We start from the raw sequence: 20,450 nt of genomic DNA on the forward strand, positions 1-20,450 counted from the left end.
GTGACTGGCTCTATGAAAGTACTCATAGAGATGGCACAGCTCAGTTCCTTCGGGAAGGCCTCCAGGTCTTCATGCAAAAATGATCTCCAAGTTGTCACTTGCCTCAGTCCTGCAGCCATCATTGCTCAAGCCTGTAAACTCAGGTAGGTGTTTGAAAAACAAGCTGTTGTAGCACTATCTGCTCTGTAGTAGGGGTCCTTGAGATACCAAGGTACCCCAGCCTCTCCTCGGGCGGGCTCCACATAGTCTTCAACTTCAACTCTTCAAAATCTTGTTGCTCCTTCATAACTTCCCCCTTCCTGAAGCCTGATAGGTCTGAGGGACCCTCATCAGCAGGGGTCTGGATGGCTCCCAGCATCTTGTCCTGAAACTCAGGTACCTTCATCTGCAGGAAGCAATAGCAGCTCCTGCAGCTCCATCTTCTTCTCCCTATCCTCCTGGAAGAGCTGGTTGACACACTCATTTTTCTTCTGATATAGCTCATCCAGTACTTCATTCTGTTCTTTATAAAAATCTATGGATTTTCAATGGTGCTGAGAGGTTTTGACAGCTGGCTGCATCCATGTTGGAGTTTATCCACTTGCATCTGGTAGCCCACCATTTCAAGGCAGCTTGTGGATAAAGAATTTCAGGGTCTTCTTGGGCACTTGTGTGTCCTGCTTCCTATCCCATGGCTTCAACTCCTGGAGAAGAAACCCTACTGCTTCAGTTTTCTCTGGCTCTTGACTACTAGATTGGCCAGGCACCCACAGTAGGTCTGTCGCTCCTTCAGCTGCTGGCTGAGCTTCACCTCCTTTAATTCATCAATGGATAAAGATAAAAATCCCATCTGGTCTTTGGGTTGTCTGTCTTCTAGGACAGTCACAACAAATAGTCACCCCCTTTTCATTTTGCTAACTCCTCCTTCTCTAGTGAAAGCCAGAAAGCTCAGCTGGGGCCCATAGCTGCTCCTGATTCTGTCTGGTGGTTTTAAGGCACATCAAAAGTGTTGTGTAATTTTTGATGGACCTTCTTGGTCCTCCAACTTTGTCCAGCAGCTGGGTCTGCTTCTGCAAGTGTTGCAGCAAGGCCTCATTCTTTAAGGTCAGCTGCAAATTGTAGGCCCTGTGCTGTTCACTGGTAACTCTGAGCTCCTGAAGCTGTTCATGAAGCTCCTGAGATTCTGAGCCACTTGGCTCCTTAACTCAGCCATCTTTTTCCATTCTTCTAACTTCTCCTTTTGCTGGTCCAGCTTCTTCCTCCACCTGCAGCTCTGAGTGCAGCACACTAGAGCTCCTCCTTCGCTTTCTTAGCCTGTGGAAGGCATCCTGCAGCTGGCCCAGCTGCTTTTTGATCTCTAGGTTATGCAAAATTGTGCATCTCATGCCTCATGTATGTGTAAACTTCCCATTGTCTTGAAGAGCTCATGCAGATCCCAGGCCTTTCCCTGCTGCTCCAGTTAACACAGCCACTCCTGCTGCTAAAGATACTGGAGACTGAGGATCTAGTTTTCCTGCCTTTGACTGTAACACTGCTTCTCCCATTTCTCTTGCTACTTCTGCAACTAATAGATCCTGCCTGGCAGCTGTAGCTTGGTCTGAGGTGGTCCTGCAGACTGCTGCTGGGAGGGCAGCTCTGCCCACTGCCTTTGAAGTTCTACCATGTTTGTCTCTAGGTCAAACACTTATCGCACCCATTGCTCATTCTCATCTCTCATCTCTCAGTTGGTTCATCTTTGTCTTTCCTCATGGACCTCTCCACCTTCAAGTCCTCTGTAACATGGTCTCTCTCCAGCCTTAATTTGTTCATTAATTCTTTCATGGTCTCTAGCTTTCTCTCCAGCCAGGCCTGCTCTCCTATTACCTTTGTTTATTTATTTGTTGCTCTCTTGGGGTGAATAGGACTTCTGACATATTGTTAGTGATTCCAGTGTCAGAGGAAAGGACACTAGCAGAAAAGGAACCAGAGGAAGATTCTGGGCCTGCATAGTCTTTGGTCTCACCCTTGGTAGATTTACAGTCCCCAGTAGTGTTTGTTTTGAGGTTACCTCTGTTTTCAGTTTTCTTTTTGTTGGTTTCGTGGGTCCACCAGGACAATTCCTCTCCAGATACTCTTTCTGTAGTTTCTTGCCTAAAGAAAATTTTAATGTGCATGCGTGTCTGGTTTGGTTAGATATCCCAGCACTGGGATGGGGAAGGTAGATGGCCATATTCCCAGGCTTTATGAAATCACCTCTATTCTTGCAATCACTCACTTCCTACAGGATCTCTGAAATTCACCCAGTCACCACAGCACCTTTACTTCCTTCACTTGCTTGTAGTGGTATGAGCCAATAGAGGGAAATGCCAGTGGTGCTAGGCAGCACAGAATGTGGGAGTGGCCTTGATTCTTGTATCTTATTAGTCAGCTAGAAACAGGAATGTATTGTGCGATCATTGTGATCCAGACACAGTGGGTGGAGTCACCATGAGACCTGCTCTTACAGTCCTCCTCCATCTACATACCTACTTGGGGAGAAGGGCAGCACCAGCTCCTTTTTGCCCTCCCCATCTAACCTGCCTACTTGAGCTGATAAGGAGGATTAGCTCTAGTTGGGTGCCTCCACAATTGTACTGGAGACAGCTCAAGACAACACCTTCCATCACACAATTACAATCACCAAGTGATCCTAAGTGGATCACTTGACAGACCACTGTCATAGTCTATCTTTTGCTGGGACTATGGAGGGATCAGACCACAGAGCTTAGGGGATGAATGAGTGACAGACAGCAGGGATACTGGATACTGCATCATTTTCTGGTCTCTTTCCTCATATTACAACTTGGTCCACATATTTTTACATCACAAAAATACCCTCCAAATAATCCATCCAGTCCTCCAGACTGCCAGACTGTGCTAGTCTCACAATTCACTCACTCCTTACTGCAAGTTTCTAATCTGGTTCTGAATCTGTCCCCCCTACCTCCCAGGTCTCTATCCCACACCTAGTGTACCATGTTCCCATAAGAGAGAACAGGGATTGAACGAGCCTTTGTCTTGATATTAGAATAGTAAAGTTGCCAGGGCCCTTCTCTAATACACAGTTTGTTTGTGCTCCTCTATCTCACCTGGCCCCAACTGCAGCCAACTGTGTACTGTTAGTCCTGTGTACTAACCACATGTTTACATGTCTAATAACTATGTATGATTCACTAGTGACTATCATATTGAGCAGGCTTAGACATTCCATTAATTTCTTACTCTCAATTAAAGGATGGTTAAGCACAATTAGCTGACACTAAAATGCATGTTCTTGTTGCAGGTTTGAGTGTAAGTTAGAAAATACAAAAGTAAGATAGGTACTGGTGGCTCATACCTAATAATCCTAGCTACTCAGGAGGCTGAATTCTGAGGATCTCAGTTCAAAGCCAGCACAGACAGGAAATTCCAAGACACTCTTATCTCCAATAACCCACCAGAAAACCACTGCTTTGGTTGTAGAGCACCTTCCTTGCGCAAAATGAACCCAGGGATAATGTCCAGGCTCTAAATTCAAGCCTCACAAACAAGAACAACAAAAATACAAAAAATAATCTGTGAGTAGTTTGCATAGAATAATATCTCATTTAATTCTGGTCTTTTTTGTTAATGGGCGTTTGATTACCAGAAATAGACTCTCCGAAAATTTTGTGAAATAAAGTTGCACAGTTCTTAAGTTATAGAGCATTTGTAATCTGCATTTTCTTGTAGCTATTTTTACAAATAGCAATCTATGCTGTCAAACCAAAGTGTCTCCAACTTGCAGCAAGTTACCATTTGTTAACACACATTTACTGGAATAATTCACAGCTTAACTTCAAACTGTAACCATCAGCTGAGTCAAGGGTATGATTCCTTACCAATGGAGTTAAAAGAACAGACTCTTTTTCAGACAGAATGCTTACCACATTCCTTAAATCAGTCCCTGAGAGTCAATCAAAGAATGTGAGCCCAACCCCTACTGTGGCTCAGAGACATCACAAATCCTTATGTTAGGATAAAAAGCTCAAGGGCCACCCTGCCTGGCATGCCTGCTTGATTCTGGGTAGAGGGCTCCCTTCCTCACAGATCTAAACTGCCTTGGTGAGATCTCCTTTACTTCTGTGTGTCTATTCTATCTGGGTTAATATTTTACTATTTTGTTTTGACACTGGAGCATTCTGGGGGATAGTCTGCAATCTTCATTCTCTGGGATGGTGAGGCACCCTGTGAGGGAATATGATTGTCCTGCTACTCAGCTACAACAAGGTGGGGGCTGGGGCAGCACCGGTGACATCTCATATCTGTGAATGAACCCTAACTCTTGGACATTACATGTGGATTAAAAATAAATCTCTAAAGCTGGACTTCTATGGCCCTGAACTCTGATGATTATGGTTTGGATAATGGTTTGAAGCTAATCATTGATCCTCAGATCTCAGCCTCCTGAATAGTTAGGATAGATGGTGTAAACCACCAGCACCCAGATTTGCTCTTGCTTTCTTTGGTGTAATTGCTTTACAAAGTCTTATCTCATTTAAATCTGATTTCTTTCTGAGTTCTACTCTGAGCAGTACATTACAGATGGAAATTGCTCATCCTGTGTTTTCTTGGTCTTATTAAAACAAAGATTACTCTTCAGTAGATTTTTGATGCTGCTTACCAAGTACACCATTCCCTAGTCTACTTCATGAGTAATTATTATGTATTTAAAACCTTCCATAAACTACAGGAACCCTTCTAATTTCCTGGGTTAAAGTGTTGAATTATTGTATGTTTCCTTCCCTATATTTTCTTTTCCTTGTTTCTTTCTTTCTTTCTTTCTTTCTTTCTTTCTTTCTTTCTTTCTTTCTTTCTTTCTTTCTTTCTTTCTTTCTTTCTTCCTTTCTTCCTTTCTTCCTTTCTTTCTTTCTTTCTTTCTTTCTCTTTCTTTCTTTCTTTCTTTCTTTCTTTCTTTCTTTCTTTCTTTCTTTCTTTCTTTCTTTCTTCCTTTCTTTCTTCCTTTCTTTCTTTCATTCTTTCTTTTTCCATCGTGGGTCTTGAATTCTGGGCCTGGATGTTGTCCCTGGTTTATTACAAAATGTGTACAGGAGTAAAATCTGTCTCATCATCTTTCATCCCCAAGTTCCTGAAACATTCAGAAAAAATGAAAGAACACATATTTGGGAATACATTTTCTTTGTGTGTGGGTAGAAGTCTTATAGCTTGAACTCAAAGCCTAGCCCCTCTCCTTAAGTACTTTTGCTCAAGTACCACTTGAATCACAGCTCCATTTCTAGTTTCTTTGGTGGGGAAATGAAAACATGATTCATAAGCATTTGGCTTTGTATGAGTAACCCCAAAATGACTTTAGTACATTCTTTATATATTTAATTAATTACTGCTGATGCGTCAATTGTGACTGATTCACTTTTAGTCCATTATGATGTTGTTCTGAGTGAGTTATAATAAAACACTAGTGTTGATAATGTGGAGAGCCTGTGTTTTCTCACTGTTATGGAGGCTGAAAGTGAATTTCTCATGAGGATGAATATTTCTCTACCCTCACTAATATTGCTTTTTCCAGTTCCACGAAGATGACAATTAAGTTATGGTTTTGCTAAATTTAATTCTGTAGCAATTTTAAAAATCTAGACTTAAAAAAATGAGGAACAAGAGCTTGCAGAATACTTACAGATATGTATGGGATTACAGAGATAAGCAAAAACAGTACTCCGCTAGATATTTTGCAGGGTAAATTACAGGTAAAAATGATCCTTGTGGCTGTCTAATGCATTTGTAGGTACATAGAGTATGTTCAAACTTTCAGCCAAGACAAAAAGGATGTTGCCCAGTGTTTCAATGAAGCACTTAAATGCAAATTAAACTGGCTTTTGAAAAGGGATTAAAAATGGCCTACACTTTGTGAAAAATTTGGTAACTTGTGGGTAGTGGCAGGCCTCCCAGACAAAGAAAAGTTTAAAAGGGAAAATTATCCTAAAGTTTATTTCAAAGCAGAAAAGATAAATTAGGATCACCAAATGATTGTTTAACCTAGTTTGCCATTATAGGTTTTTTGTAATAGTTTCCAAAAGGCCCACAATAAAGGAGAGAGGACTAGTTTGTCACATGGAATGTTGGCCCTTAATAAGTTAAAGGTAAAACCATGCGTATAAATCCACTTCCAATGACCATCTTTTTGCTTTTAGTTGGAGTAAATATGCCCACAAGTAAAGATTCATTGATCTGAAAACTGGTGTCAAGCCAGGCTTGGCAGAGAAAGATCCCTGTGAGATTGTCATCTCTAACCTGCCAGCAGAGTGTTCAAAAGCAGAGTTGGTTTGGAGTTCAAAGTGGCAAAGTACTAGCCTTGATCTGGAGAGCTGAGGGACAATGCTCAAACCCTGAGTTCAAGTCCACCAACCGACCAAGGAAACTGCCAAAGATTCATTTATTTCCACATAGACAAAGGCATTCCTGGAACCCTGAAAATGGAATATGCAGAGGCAGTAAGCCACTTCTCATTGGATGGCAGAGATGGAATCAGATCCTGAAGTCACTTGTGCTTGTCTCTTCAAAGCTTGAACAGAGTACGGAGGTCATGGGAAGATAGTTTGTAGGCATGCTTAATGCTCATGTTTGGCTAACTCAGCATGGAATTCCCAGTCATCTAAGATAGTGTGTAGTAAAAGCTAAAGTTGTAAAATATGAGGGATAATTTAAATACCAACCCACCTGTATCTGTTCAAAGTCCCAATTGGCAGTGAGTTTTGAGCTGGCCCAGATACATTAATTCATCTGCTAAGGAAAGAAAGTTGTGTGTACTTGAGATTAGGTCCCCTTTGAGATCTAACTGCCTACAGAGGCAGACATTGCTGCAACCAGTACAGATCAGGTTCCTCATCCAGCCAGAAAAATGTTTTTACAAACCAAAATGTTAAACAAGATATGATGCTACAGCCCCAAAAAGGGTCTGTACATCTGTTAAAGGTTAAATGTTGTATATAAGTGACTCTAAACAGGCTACCCAGATCCAAGGGATGGTACTTAGAATGCCAATCAGATGCAGTTTAAAAACATCTACTTGGATTTACTACAAAACTCTGGCAAATAATTGTTACTCAATTGTTTATAAGTTTTAGGTAACCTCAATCTTGTTGATTTCCTTGTTGCTTTAATTGGAAATAAAAAGGGCTTTTGTGGCAAAGACTCCTTTTGCCACAGTTCAAAGCCATCCTGAGCACAAAGAATCTCTCTAAGACTCAATTTCCCAGCTAATAAGCCATGCGCCAGTCTGGAGGCATGGCTCAAGGAATCTCACCTCCAAGGAACTCTCTTAGGTGGTAGAATACTAGCGTTGCAGAAGTGCTCAGGGAGAGTGCCCAGACCTTGAGTTCAAACCATTCAATGCCAATTAGGACAAGCTATCCCAGCAACAGAGACTAAGAAACCCCCTTTCACTCCCCCCACCCTGTACCATCTAGGACAAAATTAGTCCGACATTGGAAAACCATGGAGAGCAGTAAGAGGAGATGACATCCTAAATTGAGTCACTTTAGGCTTGCCCTTTCAAAATTAATCAGAGCTGGGAAAACAATAGAAACAGTTGCTTGCCCACCTAAATTTCCATACCTGTCTATCTTCTAAGGGGACAGAAAGTTCCACTATTGTTTTTGTTACTTGCTATTGGTATTTATAGTAGACTCTGAATGGTATTCTCCTCCTAGTCCATTATCTTCTCCCTTTCCTAGTTGTCCAAAAGACACTAGACACCCCCTTTCTCCCTACTTACCTTATTAGGGGCTTATGCTTCAAATATTACTTTTCTGGCCCATGGCTAATGTGTGTTCTCCTATGCCATTCATGTTAACTGACCTTGGTACCTTGTCATATTTTTGCCTGATCTATTCAAAAGTCTCCTTTAACTGGATAACAATCCCCACCCAGGACACCACCTGGGAGCAAGTCATGGCTATTCTGCTACTACAGGCAACTGGAGACATCATTTACGTTGCCCTGCTGGACCCTAATGTCCCCAGCGCCAGTGACTCCTTCACCTCCCCAACAGGAAGTAGCCAAAAGAGTCCATGACACCTGTTGACTCTGGTACCTTTAAATATCTCTGCTACCTCCTCTGGCTACTGTAATCCTAAAGTGGAAAAAGTCTTACTTCCCCCCTCCAGGATGTCAGGAGCCAGGTACCATGCCATGTCTCTTCTGGTAATCAAACCTTCCTGGCTTATTTCTCTCTTGGCTGATAATAACAATTTTTTGCCTGAACAGCAACTTTGCTTTTTATTAAATGTGTCTTGATATTTTAACTTTACAAAATATGCATATAGGGCTCGGAATGTGGCTCAGTGGTAAAAAATATGCATATATATTTTTGTAGATCATGGGGCATGAACTCTGGGCCTGGGTGCTATCCTTCAGCTGTTCAGCTCAAGGCTAGTGCTCTACCATTTGATCCACAGCACTGCTTCTGGCTTTTTCTGTTCATGTAATGCTGAGGAATCAAACCCATGGCCTCATGTATGTGAGACAAGCAGTCTACCAATGAACCATAGTCCAAGCCGTAGAAAATGTTTTAAAAAATGGTTTCATCACAAAACTTAAATAAAAACTTAGTAATTTAATGGAATTTTCTTGTACATTTAAACAACATTAAAAAAATTGCAGAATTTTTTAAAAGATGAGGAATATAGATGAAGTAACATTGAGCAGTCTCCTGTGTAAAAGTAGCATTCAGAAACTCTGTATGAAGGTATCTCTATACCAATAGCTCTTTTTTCCCATTTCTCAAGACTTTAGACAGAAACTTGAGCATGTCCCAACTGTTCAAAATTGTGAATCTCTTGGCTCTGAGTGACACTTGGAGTAGAAGGCAAGATTTTGTTCATCATATCATCATGGTGCGAGGCCATCCTAGAATGGGCACATTGAACACCTGGCACCATACACACTGCCATAGGCCGTATTGTTTCAACAAATAAATCCCACAATCACAAGTTATTATAATGCTGCATATGAAATCATTTTAAAATGACAAAAATGAGAAGCAAGCAAAATGTACTTTAACTGATTGTGAAATTTTCAGGGAGATTTAAGGATATTGGTGACATGGAAAAATAATAAAATTGGATGTGCAGAAGCCCCATGGCTGCAGAGTTGCTAGAGCCTGTGAGCTGTGAGATCCAGGTACAAAATCTCAGCCTCACCCCTGCTTATGCCACCAAGACGTCCTAGAGACCAATGACTCCCTGTCTTTCCTCCACCACCTATTCAGGACACAGAACATCCAGTCATGGATAGAAATGAGATGGTGCTGAGGGCCGAAGTGGCCAAGCAAGCTGAGCAATATGGTGACATGGCAGCCTGCATCAAGTCTGGAAGTGAGCAAGAAGTTGAATTACCTAATGAGGAAAGGAATCAACTCTCAGCTGCTTATTGGAACCCATAGGTCATCTTGGAGGGTAGTTTCAAGTATTGAGCAAAAGACAGAAGGTGCTGAGAAAAAGCAGCAAATCGTGTGAGAACACAGGAAGAATTGAGAACAAGCTAAGAGATATCTGCAATGATATACTGTCTCTTTTGGAAAAGTTCTTGATCCCTAATGCTCCACAAGCAGAGAGCAAAGTCTTTTATTTGAAAATGAAGAAAGACTACTACCACATCATGTCTGAGGTTGCTGCTGGTGATGACAAGAAAGGAATTGTGAATCAGTCACTCCAAGCATACCAAGAAGTTTTTGAGATCAGCAAAAAGTAAATGCAACCAATGCATCCTATCAGATTGTGTCTGGCCCTTAACTTCTCAGGGTTCTATTATGAAATTCTGAACTCCCCAGAGGAAGTTTCCTTTCTTGAAAAGACAGCTTTTGATGAAGTCATTGCTGAACTTTATACTTTATGTGGGTTATGTTACTTCTATTTTAATTTCTGTATTTCCCATGTGTTTTCTGTTTGCTTGTTTCAGATTAGGAGAGTAGAGCCTGTTAACATTTAGTGAGTTATCCGTTTTTATCATGAGTTGGCCAGTATGACGATGTGGAATTTTTAAACAAGTTATAAATGTTTGGCATGTGCTTTGGTTCATGGTGACTTCACAAGTGCCAGTGTTGAAACTAATTCCATGTCTAAGTGAGGAAATCTTCCTACATATTGGTTTGTACTGGTGGAGAATAAGAGGGAAAATGGTTCCAGTCAAGGTGTAGTTATTGTGGGTATTATAAAGTTTTGGAGCACTGGTGGGGCTGTCACTCAAACAGATATTCCATGGCTTTTCCAAGTTACAATCATGTATTTCTGTGGAAGAGTCTATTTCAGTGAGCACACCTTTGACTACAGCACCAGAAGTTTTCTTTCAGACAAAGTTGTGACCCAATTAACTCTGGATAAGGGCAGAAACGGTTCACATTCCATTATTTGTGAAGTTACTGGTATTTGCTCAAACTATTTTTGCTACACATTTTATTTGTATTTCAATGTTTTAGACAACCTAAAACTGATTTAAAAGTAAAGGTGTAGAAAAAATGAACTGCTTGGTATTGACAATTCATGTATATTCAGCAAAGCCATAAACAAAAATCCGTATGTTTAGGAAATGGAAAGACTTGGAAAAAATTATATTAAATTATTATATTAAAATTTATATTAAGCCCAAAGAAACTTAGGTCCGATAATTTCCCTTATTTGCAATAACTAGTATATGTCTGAGTCAAGCAGAAAAGGTCAGATAAATTGATGTTAGGGAATTGAACCCTAAGATATGTATTCAAATGTTTTTTTTTTCCTTCATGTGATTGTTTCTAACACATTTACAATATTATTTCTTTGTTGCTTTGTATGTCCCTCCCCCATGTTATATCCTCTGCTATTTGAGATTGGTATAATTTGTGGAGGGGAAGGGAAAAAACAAATAGTTTAAATAGGGATATTGGTGGATCCATTGCAACAATGAGATGTTATGTGGAAGAAGTTAGGTGGAAAAATGAACTTTACAACTTTGGTAGGGGGAGAGCAGGATTGGGTTGAGGGGCGGGGGGAGGATGGGAAGGGATGGGAAGGGGAAACAAAAGAGGAGGCTACAATGCTTGATAAGAAATGTACTCCTTATCTTGCCCATGTAATTGAACCCCTCTGTACGCTATTTTCACAATAAAAAAATCCTATGTATTTAACTTGATTTTAGATTCTTTTTCCTTCTGTGATTTTTTTCTTTTTTGCTATGTGCCTCAAACACATGTGTTGTTAAAAAAAAAAAACCAAGATTAAAGGGAAATAATATGATGGCCTTCTTTGTTTAATGTCTTTTGAAATTTTCATGAACAATCCAAGCATAATTTTTAAGAACACATGTATTAATTCATTTAAGTGGAATAAAACATTTTTGAATGGACTTTTCAACTACTTTCTCTATTATTTTTCATGTAAATCATTCTTTTGAGTTTGAATCTCCTCTAAGGAAATTGTACATTATTAGAACATTGTTCATTAGTCCCTTTTGGCAGGGAATAGGCTTTTACCGAGTTAAAGTACAAAGTTTATCATAACAAAAAAATTACTTATGTAACTACCAAACACCTCCCATATTCCCCATTCTCCTCGCACCTCAAAAACAAAAGTGTTTTTTTTTTCTCCTTTGAGGAGTGGAAAATTGGCCATATGACATTGAATAGCATTAACTGTAAATTCTATGCTTCCTAATCAGTTTTGGTTTTTCAGAACTTCTTGGTACAGTTTGCCTTCGATTTTTATCATTCTGTTTGTCAGGTGCATAAGATTTCCTTCTTTTTTTAGCCTTCTGCCTTGTCACTTTTCTTGGTGGCTGTGTACTTTGGAAATGGAAACATGATCTTTCTGGCTCTACATACTCTCTAAGATCCTTTGGTCCTTTGCTTGCATACTATAAACTATTTCCAACATCCTCTACTGCAGCACATCTTACCTTACTTGATGAGATTGTGTATATCTTATAAACTCTATCCCAAATGGTCTGTCTGTCATTTTTGTCATTAAATGTTTCTTCTCCCAATAATGATGAGGCTGTTAAACCTAAATATCATCCTACAGAATATTTCCTTGGTACTTAACAAAAAACAGCGAACAAAAATGCCATTTGAAAAGGTACAGTTGTTTTTTCTTATAAAATGTAAGATCCTCTAGAGTAGGGGCAATATTTTCTGTATGTTCTATTGTGCCTAGTACAATATAAATGCTCAATAAATACTGATGGTTTGAGGCAAGAAAAAAAATCTTCCTTCTTTATTTGAAATACCAGCTAAACCAATTACTATTCTTGAGTTTGATATTGCTTTAAAATAAAAGTTTGCAGTTATGTTGAAGATAGTCAGACATAGAAACATACATTTATATTTATTTATATAAACACACACATATATTGCTTTGGTGTAAGCAGTAAGATTACATTTACCTAACTTAAAATATAAAATCAATGCTATATATAAATCAGTACAAACTCACCCAGTCAATTGAATCCACCCAGATTCCTTCATAAAACCCGTAAACTTATCAGATCTTTTGCACAAGTGTTAGCCCTTCTAACTAAGCTCATCTCAGAAGAAGCCATGATGAAAAAGAACCCAAGAGCGATATAAGGCACATAAAAGAAGTTAGATCTATTTTCAAAGAAGGGATATCAGTAAAATTATTAAATTATTTGGGATTGAAAACCAAAGAAATGAAGATCTCTACAAAGAAGGGGACTAAAAAGAAAGGAATTTAGTTCAGTCATAAACTGAAAACACAGTTCACCTTGATAGGAATAGCTTCTCTGACATATCAGCACTGTCAGTAGTTATTCCTAGTTCCACATTTGGTATATGGGCTTCTCTCTGAAAAACATGGGGAGGTTATTTATGTAACAAAATAATCTCTTTTACTTCACTATCTATGCAGTGAGTGTTAATAGTTTTCCAAAGGACCTTTTGTGGTCACTAGGCCCCAGATGTAATATAAATAACAAGACTGATGTTCTTATAGGTAATCAAACTGAGTTCCATCCATTTGTAGGGTCTCAAGTAAGTTAGGAAGGAGAGAAATTAGAGAGGCCATTGCATTAAGAAAGTAACAACTAACACATTGAAAATATGCTTGTAGGGTCTTTTTTCAATTTTTAGCCTTTCCCTATAAAATTGTGTTAAGTCATAGGACGATGAGAATTTTTCAATTACAAAAATCATTTAGAGGCATGGACCTATTTTTGGTAAAGAAATAATGCATTTGTAGGACTGGAATTGAAAAAAAAAATGAAAGGAATTGGGGTAATAATGGAGCTTCCTGTTTTTAATTCCTCTTGCAGGACTTGAGAGCTTGAATGATCCTCCCTGCTCAGGCTTAGAAGTTGCTGGACTACAGTTGTATCACTGGGCCTAGAAAGATTAGGCCTACACATTTATTTTGAGAAGAGCTGCTAGGGAGCTTAGGAAGTTAGGAATTCTCTGGTGATGCTGCATTATCAGTAAAGGAACTGTGTTGTCCCAAATGATGCCTGAGAATTCCTGACTGTGGCAAATGCCAGAGGTCAGGACACAAGCCTGGTTTCTAGAAGTAGCCCTGACTCTTCCCACACTCAGGACCTGGGATAACAAAGATTTATTCCAAAGTCTAATGGGTAACACCTGGGAAGACAATATGACTTAGCTTAGAGTGATTGAGAGGAACTTTTAGGATCATAGAAGAGGGAGGAATTCACACTGGAATAGGGCATGCAAACAGAAAGACAAAAACACACTGGTTTGGCCCAAGCCATCAAGCTTCACAGAGACTCATCCTTCACTTTACACTTGCACCTCACCCACATTCCCCCGATCTCCCCAATCCATCATCAGTTTGAACAGTAATGGTGGTGAGGTGCCTGCCCTAAAACCACTCCTCCCACCCACAGGATTTTTTTCACTATTTAGCTGAACAAATTTTTAAAGAAAAGTTAATGGGAACACCATGAGTTGAAGCCACAATAGCAACAATGCACATCAAAGAAAAGTAAAGAACCTTAAAGGAAAGGAAAACTTGGGAAACAGCCAAAAACTACTTAAGATTTCAAAAATGGAATTTGGGCATTTCTGGGAAATTGTTAGATTTTTTTAAAAATTTAATTGGTGCAAGGATTTTGCTGTATATATAGCAATTTCTGTTACTTTATTGCAGTGTATACATTAATCATGAAAAATGATCCAAGAATCCGTTTAGTGCCTGCCAATACCTTTTTATATTGAACAGGGAGCTATTCCAAAATGTAAAGAAATCAGATATAATTTACATTCAACAGAACTTATCTTTTAAACAGAAACAGAAAGAAAAGTTTCATAACTTCTGCTACATTAGTAGATCTAAGAATTAAAAAGCCAACGTATTTCATGCTTCCAATACTTGTCCATTTCTCAGATAGTCTAACAATGTTTCAGGAGACACACAGTGATTTTCATTTAAAAAAAAAAAACTCACCTATGCTCATGTGAAGCTGGAGAAAACCTCCCCATGCATGATTGCAATCCTCAGAGAAAGGGCCTAGAACTGGTGGAAACCTACTTCCTCTTAGAGTGGCAAGATGCATTGTGGGAATTGTAGTCTATGTTACAGCACAGATCCTTTGAAAGTGCAGGGTTTTTATTTTTTTTCAAAGCAGGGCAAAGATCCTTCTGCGCATGTGCCTCCCCACCCACTGTGGGTATTTTCAGCCTGCAAATTCCAGTTTCATTCCCTTTGCCTTGCTGCTGGGAGTTTTCTCTTCTGTGAAGCTTGGGAGGTGTAACTTGAAAGGATCTCAGGCTGCAGAACCAATAACAGGTAGGAACTGTGAGCTGGATGCAAAACACAAGGCAAAATTGATCCTCCACATGTTCCTCCAGCATGAGGCTAATGATATGTTCAGAGCTCAAGAGTTTGTGCTGCCACAGCCCTTGTGCCTCCAGGTGCCAGAAACTGGCTTGCAATGTTCTGACAGCAAGTTGGGTGGTTCTCCAGAATAGGAGAAAATGTGCATTTATATTTCCATGACGGTGAAATTCTTCAGTTAACACGTGATTTTATTATCTTTGCCCAGGTGTAAGATGAGCATGGTAACAATTGTAGTAAAATTGTGAGGTCTGTGCCTGATTTCTGTACGTTTATATTGCAGTTGTTTTTTGGGGTTCTGTGTTGTTTCTCCTAGAGGTGTCTCTGCTCTTCTCCTACAATGTTAGCTTTCTTAGTACTCCTGGCTTTAGTTCACAAATGTTTGTACTAGACCTTTTTACTAGGAACAGGTATACATGAGATATTACAGTAGTGTGTGATGGTCCTGTTTTTTTTTTCTTTCTGTTAAGCAATGAAGCCTAGCAATATTTGAAGGAGGATACGTTGTCAACTCTGACAAGCCCTACAGAGCAGAGGCAGAAAGGCAAAGGAAGGGCAAAAGGTTTTCAGATTCCTTGCTTTAAGCAAAGATTAGTTCTACTCCCTAGAGCACAAGAGTCAGGTGGTACTATTTGCTCTAACACTCTCAATCACTTGATGCTGTTGGAAGGTTTATACTAACTAGTAGGAGGGGAAATGAACTTGCCTGAGGAATCAGTCAGAACCTAGTTCTCAGAAGGGACATGGAGCTGTGGTTTGTGGAGGAGGAATTATTGTCACAAGTGAATGTATCTATCTCTGTTCTTACTAATTTATTCAGCCTGTTCACACGATCAATTCTTGTACATGATCTCTCAAATGTCTCACCTGTGGATATACTGATAGTAGCCTTATAGCGTTGGTTTTTACCTGCAGTTAAGAAAGTGTCATCGAGTGTTACAGAAGGAAATTAAAGTTCTGTGTCTTACTCAAAGTGGTATGTTTTTTAAATGTAACATATAACATAGTTTTAGGTAGTGTTCTCCATTTTATCTCAATCTTGTCAAAGAAGTATTATTTCACTTAAGAAAATCTTCATGGGAATTGAAGTCAATGAAGCTTGAACATTCCTTTAAAATATGTTAGTGAAACATGTTGATACCTTTTTATCCTTTGCACTTCTTATGGATTTTCCTAGCATAAAATTTTACTAACATGGATATTCTCCACTTTATCTGTTCTTGACAAGTTACAATTTCTCCACTAGATTAATGAGCCTATTTTACATCATTTAAAATGAGAGACTGCCTAAATATGTATTCCAAAACAATTGTTCAATAGAATTTAAATACAATACAATAAAATGCTCTTTTTTGTGTGCTAGACCTGGTTCTTGGGCTCAAGCACTGGACATTGATCCTGAGCTTCTTTTGTTCCAGCCTAATGTTCCACCACTTAAGCCATATCTCCACTTTTAGGTATTTTAGTAGTTTATTGGAGATCAGTGACTTTTCTGCCCCAGCTGGCTTCAATCTGTGGTGCTCAGATCTCAGACTTCTGAGTAGCTAAGATTACAACCATGAGCCACCAGAGCCCAGTTACAAAATAAACTCTTTTAAATATAGATTATGTTTGTAATAAAATAATATGAAATAGAAGACTTTAAATTTAAAGGATGATAGTCTAAATCCCAAAACAAGAAGAAAATATCCCAACCTGAATTCTAGAACAATTGTCGTTTTGAGTATTTGAATGTGGATAATTAGCCTACAGAAATTTCTATGTATCTTTTTAAAAGTAAGAAGCCATTCTTGTGATGTGGAACAATCCAAAATGAATGTGCAAATATTGCTTTTCAGTGATTCATACTGTTCCTTAGCACAAACGACCTAACTGAAGTTTACAGAGTAGGTTTTCATATTTCATACATATCACTGTAAAGTTTATGTTATTTTATATTAAGAGTTTCTAATCCATGTAGTTGTGTAAAAAAGAAAAACTCTGGATAGTAGCATTTCCTGTGTAAAAGCCAAACAATCAATATAAGAAAAAGCATATGAGTTTTTATCTTTTTATTTTTATAAGTCTGCATTTTGGGGTATCCTCAGCTTAGAATTTTGTGTTAGTATTATTTGTGCAACATAAGATTTTAATCTTCTGGTTCTTTAGCTGTGATGTTCTGTCACTCCTATGCTTAATATTTCTTGTTACATCTTCATTAAGCCCTTTATTTCAAGGAGAATGGCCACAATTCTTCATATGATTGTTTAGGAAAGTGAGCATTAGGGACTTCTCAAAACTTTATTTACATAATCCTTACTGATTATGTAAAGTAGGCTAACTGACAAATTTCAAGTTATTGCTCAAGGGTGCTCCAAGTACTTGGATGCAGGGAAATGTGCCATTTGAAAACCATTACTGAAATATTATAATACAAGTAATATGTATTGTATATATTTTCTTGTATAATTTAGTGGAAAAAGTATTGAGTTATAACCTATATTCTTTCCATGGAGTTTAAATGTATAAATGAATAAGATAGAGTAAAAAAGCTCAATGGAGTCCTAGGATCCATTTTAATTAATAGAAAAATAGTTCATACAACCATAAATGTATTTCATTAATAACTAGTGGTATTGAAAGTTTGGATATTTGTTTTAATTATTCAATTATTTTTAGGAACCTTAGTTTTTATGAATTCTGTATGTATATTAACCTAGAATACTGTTTTTCTACCAACTAATGGACTGTGGAGTCATCTTCAGTGGAGCATTTAATACTCTACTTGAGACATCAAAGATTCTTCTCCCATAAGAAGGCTTTGTGCTTTTTCACTCCATGTATAATGTTTTGAGCAGGAAAATCTGAGGCATAATCACACAGGTTCTTTCCTGACTATGTCAATTGCCTTTTCTCTAAGCCATGCTTCCAGAATCTTCTCTTCATTGGCAACAGGAAGAAAGAATGAGAAGATCTCTGGTGAGTTGTTTTTTATTTCTCATTTTTCACATTCCATTTTAGGAAGCTATGTTTATCCAAGATTTAAAACAGAAAAAAAAATATTCACCTTCAAGAACATGTTCCTAAATAAGATAAAGATGGTTTTTAGAATGAGTAGATTATAAAATGTTACAGCCTGTCTTAGTTGAGGGCAGACTTGCTTAGAGTTTTCTGATGTGAGAAAAAATAGTCACACTTGTTTTGTGATTCAATGCCATTGAGGGAGTCACTTGTTATGTACAGTGGACATTTGCTGACAATTTGTCAGAGATCACCTCCTTATGACTAATGTTGAATTATGTTAAAGAGGTTTTACTGGAGTTTCTGAAATATTGTGGTCACACACACACCTTCCAATGTTAGATATTACTTAGTAAGATATATGTAATTAAATTACCCTCCAATATTTCTTGGACTGCTTCCTGGTCTTTGACTACATAAAACTTGATGATATTTGATGATATAGTGTGTTGTCTTCCTAGAAAACCCTCTGTATTTTTCTTAAGGTGTCATCACAAGATATTTTTCTCTATTTACTCTCTTCATTCTGTTTCCTACTCATAAGCTTTCATCATTTCTCTCTTTCTCTCACTTTTTATATATTTTCCTGCCTGTGTGTTCATCTATTTCAGTCCCCCTTCTCTCCATCTGTCTCTCACCATTTTGCAAATGCTGTATCTGGGAACTTGTTTTACTGATCAATTTTCCTTTGCTGACATAGTTCTTTGAATTGAAATTTTCTTACCCCCTTTTTTTTTATGTCTGAGATGAAGGTTTGTTGTGATGCATGTTGGTGTCTAAATTCAAAACTAATGGGATACACCTACCTAATTCTCCACTGTGCCTTTCTTGTGCTAGTGTTGAAACAGGAACTCACAGGCCTCACATCCTGTCAGCTTCCTCCTTCACTGTTGGAACTACTTGTTCTTAAAAAAAATCTTTTTGCATTGTAAAATAGTTTACAGAGGGGTTACAGTTAAGTGATTATATTTCCTAGGGAGCATTGTTACCTGCGCCTTTGTCTTTCCTCTACCATTTCTTTCCTCCTAACCTCTGCAATCCCTCCCACCCTCCCTCACACAAATGGTAAAGTTTGTTTTCAACCTAGTGCCTTTTTTTTTTTTTTGGTCCGGTTGTGGGGCCTGAACTCTGGGACTGGGACTTGTCCCTCAGCTCTTCCCACTTGAGCCACAGAGCCACTTCCAGCTTTTTTTTGTTTTTGCTTATGTGGTGCTGAGGAATCGAACCCTGGGCCTCATGCATGCAAGGCAAGCGCTCTACCACTGATCCACTTTCCCAGCCCCCAACCTAGTGTCTTGTACATCTCATTGTTACAATGGGTCATTGTTATAATTAAACCTTTTGTTTTTCTTTCCTTCCTATCCCCAAATTATAAAAATGTATATACAAGATGCATGGCACTGCAAAAAAAAAATACAGTGATAACAGAGGTTATACCGTGGGGGAAGAACATACCAAAGGAACAAAGAAAATCACATAGTACATTATAAGTACATTAAAAACAATAGCAAGAAACAAAAACCACCCGGGTTCCTGTCTTAGTGCTCATTTCACTTCATATCATCTTATATGGTTATATATTTGCTGTTGACTATTTCTGCTTGTCCTACACATGTATTAGTTATTTCAAATAAGGGATACCATGGGACCTGTGATTCTTTGGGCCTGGCTTACTTCACTTAATACAAGGTTTTCCAAGTCTTTCCATATCCTAATAAATGGGGTGATGCCATTATTTCTGATGGAGGCATAGAAAAGGATTGTGTGAGTGTGTAGGTGTGTGTGTGTGTGTGTGTGTGTGTGTGTGTGTTTGTGCGTATATATACATACATATATGTATAAATACATATTATGTATATATGGATATATACATATCATATTTTCTTGATTCACTCATCTACTGAGGGGCATCGAGGTTGGTTCCATATCTTAGCTATGGTAAATAAAGTTGCAATAAACATAGGTGTGCTGGTGGCTTTAGTATTCCCTTGTTTGTAATCTTTGGGTAAATACCCTAAAGTGTGATTGCTGGGTCAAAGGGGATCACTATGTGCAGTCTTTTGAGGAACCTCCAAACTACTTTCCAAAGTGATTGAACAAGTTTACACTCCCACCAACAATGCAATAGGGTTCACTTTTCTGTCCGCATCCCCTCCAGCATCTGTTGTTATTAGTGTCCTTCATTATAGCCATTCTATCTTGGGTGACGTGGAATTTCAAGGTTGTCTTAATTTGCATTTCTTTTTGGCTAGAGAAGTTGAGGCTTTTTTTTGGTTTTTTAGTTTTTTTTTTAAAGAATGAAATTGCTCCATTTGTTAGGAAATGGAAAGACTTGGAAAAAATTATACTAAGTGAAGTAAGCAAGGCCCAAAGAAACGTAGGTCCTATGTTTTCCCTTACTTGCAATAACTAGTATATGGCTGAGACAAGCAGAAACTGTCAGATAAGTTGATTTTAGGCGAAATGAACCCCGTTAAGGATTCGAATATATTTTCTTTCTTGTAATTGTTTCTAACATATTTATAAGTTGAGCCTTTTTTTAAAAAATATGTATTTTGGCCATTCTTATCTCCTCTTCAGATTAGATTCTTGTTAAGTCTTTAGCCCACTTATTTATTGGGCAGTTGTTTCTCTGAGGAT

The 20,450-nt window shown here is 38.4% G+C and overlaps 1 pseudogene; it reads left to right on the forward strand.

Moving 5' to 3' along the window:
• Positions 1 to 9,259: 9,259 nt before the first annotated feature.
• LOC138828788 (14-3-3 protein zeta/delta pseudogene) lies at positions 9,260 to 13,920 on the forward strand (annotated as a pseudogene).
• The last annotated feature ends 6,530 nt before the right edge of the window (positions 13,921 to 20,450 follow it).

Source organism: Dipodomys merriami, unplaced genomic scaffold (genome assembly GCF_024711535.1).
Source record: "Dipodomys merriami isolate MVZ:Mamm:240054 unplaced genomic scaffold, mDipMer1.0.p SCAF_164, whole genome shotgun sequence".
NCBI classification, from domain to species: domain Eukaryota; kingdom Metazoa; phylum Chordata; class Mammalia; order Rodentia; family Heteromyidae; genus Dipodomys; species Dipodomys merriami.